This window comes from Malurus melanocephalus, unplaced genomic scaffold, assembly GCF_030028575.1.
Source record: "Malurus melanocephalus ecotype Western Australia unplaced genomic scaffold, MMel_1.1 scaffold_740, whole genome shotgun sequence".
Taxonomy (NCBI): Eukaryota; Metazoa; Chordata; class Aves; order Passeriformes; family Maluridae; genus Malurus; species Malurus melanocephalus.
In genome coordinates, this window is record NW_026623972.1 from 142,371 (window position 1) to 145,637 (window position 3,267).

The following is a 3,267-nucleotide window of genomic DNA, read 5'->3' on the forward strand; positions in this document are numbered from 1 at the left end:
GCTTGAGGGGAGGAGGGAGGGCGGTCCTGATGTACGCGGTGGAGCCCTCAGGTAGTGCGGCGCGGGGGCCGCGGGATGCAGAGGGCCGACCTGGCAAAGGRGCGAAAGGTGCCGGGAGCCGCCCTGCCCGCGGAGCTGCGGCGATGCCAGGGCGAGCGGAGCCGAGGCGGCGGCCCCCGCTGTGCTGTCGCCGCGCGGGAGCGGCGCCGAGGGGCGGGACACGCTCGGGTGTGGCCACGGGTGTGGCCACGGGTGTGGCCGGCGATGCTGTGCGGGTCGGGACCGGCGGTGCTGTGCTCCCATCGCTCTGCTCCCGGGAGCCGCGCCGGGATCACGGCGGCTCCACGCCGGTGGGAAGCAGCCGCACCTGCTCCTCGGTGCCGCTGCTCTCTGAAGGCAGTGCTGGGCTCCTGCGCCGCTTCTTCCCCGAAAACCAGCGGCAGCCCCGCTCCAGAACTTCTCCGAGATGTACATCAGCCACTGAAACGTTCTCGAGCGCGGGGGAAAGGAAGGGGGAGGTGGGAAAGGGCTTCGGGAGTCACTGAGGTGTCAGGTATGTGCCCGGCATCCTTTGTGGCTTCGCTTCACTGGTGGCAGCAAGGCTCTGKCAGGGTTAGGGAGACCATTTCTGGCATTTATTTAAATACTTGAGTACCAGGCATGGCACATAAAAGGACCACTAAAATTGATATATATATTCTTGAACTGTGACAATTCAGCAGTTACACTTGTCAAGCTGCTGTTGGATAGAGCTTGTTGAACTTTCTTAATAGAGTGTTTTCTGTCAGCAAACGTTGATTAASATCAAAACGTCTGTGGGAATTTGTCAGTGTCAGCAAAGCTTCGATTAGGAGCCTACCTGATTTCCTGCCAGTTTGCTTGGCTCCTTGGCTGCCTGCCTGGTGGGTTGCTGCAGAGCTGAGCCCCCAGCATTTCTGGTTCTTCATTTTTGGACAGGCTGCTAGGAGAGATCCCAAGGACTTCAGGGAGCTGGAGAGGTGGAGCTAGAARTATCCATAGAACTTTGTTCAGTTTATTTTTGAGTGTTATGAAAATGTTACAAGTGGGTGAGAAAAAAATAATAACAGTATTTAATRTTTTCCATTAGGATGTAAATATGTTAACTTGGAAAAAGTTCTTTTTCTTCAAAAATGTCACTTCTTGTTCATGTGTGTTTGTGCTCCCAACTCGGTTATAGGAGTCACTATCTGACTGCTCAATCATTTCTGTTGACATAAGTATTTTCTTAGGAATCACCTTCAAGCTGTTGATAAAGGTTTGAGTGAAGGAGGTGTCTGAAGGCATCAGTTTCACATGTTTTGTCTCCCAATAAAAATGCTATTGTGACAATCTTAAAGAAAGTATGTATCTGATCTAGAGAGCTAGTTTTTGTTTTCTCATTGATTTCTTTGAGTATTTTTTGCTTAATAATAAGCTAAATAATATCTTTTTTGCTCAGGTGAGTTGCCATTGTATAGAAGATGGTTGTATTTGCTGTTTTCAAGTTGTATTTCTTGGTATTGCTATCAGAAGCAAGGAAAAGCRGCACTTTTGAGTGCTTTTTGCCCATACCTTCAGCCTGTCAATAAGAATCTTTGTCATAACATTTTCCTGAGACCAAACATGTCCACATGAATTATTTGAAAGGYCTGCAGATCATCAGTCTCAATATCCCATAAACCAGCTTTTCTTTGAATGTTACCTAGTTTTTGTTCAGTCTTAACTGTTTTATCTATCCTTCAGATAAAGCAACTATTCAGCAAGAAGCTAATTGTGATCCTTAGYCTAAATTTCTGAATCTTGCTGTAATCATAACATATTAACTCTGTGCATTAAAGTGCATATGCTCCTGAAATCTACAATCAAATCTTTGTTTATAAATGATTGCTTAGCCATTAAGATAATTTGCTGTCTTTATGTCTATTAGAGTACGGGAAATTTAGATGTTGGTGATTGGTGATATCCCAGTTTTATTCAGTACTTCCTCAAACTTGTTGCCAACTTTGTCCAGACTTGCAAGTTAGCTTTCTTACCAGATATAAGAGGATCTTTAACTTTTGCTGGTTGTGACGTCATAATTTGTTTCATGCTTCTCAATTTGTGTTGTTTTTGTTTTTTTTTTAATTTTTTTCCCATTATGGAAAGATGTGTTGTAAATATGTCTGAAGACTCGTTTTTGCTGTGTCCTCGTTGCCAAGTTTGCCCCAGTTATGTGGGGTTTGTGTTGTTATTTTTTCCCCTAATGTGTATGCTTGCATGTTGAGYCTTAATTTACACTTTAGTTGGAATGGATCTTGCTGTATATAAAATTGCATTACTGGGCTTGTTACTTCATTTTTAATTTTCCTTCACTATCTGTGAAGGTAGGTAAGGAAAAACAGAAGCAAAACAGATGTCTCTGTTGAGTTCTGCCTCTATGGTACTCTCAGTCTCTTCACTCCAGGAGCAAATATATGATTTCTTAAAACTTCTCCAAAGAAACGAGTGCGCAGCTGTCCCTACCTCCATCCCTAATTTTTGACTGAAAATCAGGGACTCTTAAAATACTATTACTGCTGAAATGCAGAAGAAGCTGATTAAAACCAGGGACTCCTTGTGCACAAAAACAAAAAGGGGAAAAAGACCATGATCCTCTTTTATGTYTCAAGGAAATTACATGCTTTGATTGACAAAACCAAATGTATTTTGATTGTCAGAGATGCTGTCTTGGAATTGTAAAATGCTTTTGAGCTACAATAAATGTGATGCTAAACTGTGCTGARCCAATTATTTAAATAAAAGTCAAAACATATTTTTGAAAGGGCTGGTGGACAGGATTTTGACTCAAACTTTTAAATGAGACTGATCAAATAGTGTGTGTTCTATTTTCCTCTTCTTTCTTGGCCACAYTCAAATGATGAAGTACTTGCCAGGTATCTTCTAATGGCATAGTTTTGGGAACCTCATGGAATGCTAAAACTTCTGTTTGAGCAATGATTCCTAAATGTGCTCCAAGGGTTCATATCTGCTGTGAGACAGTGACTAGTAGATACAAATCATATCCCTTACACAGGAGGGAAAGATTCCCCCCACACACCTTCTCTACTAAAGAGAACTTTCTCAGCTTCTAGGCAGAGAGGAATTTTAGCTCTTCTGTTGCCACTACAGCTTCTAAACTCTCCTSTCTTTCACCAATATTTGCATCAACAGCTGCAGACAAAGCTAATTATTTTCTGGGTGTGGTAATTYGATGAGTAATTACAAGTTTTAAAATTAAATTTGCCAGAG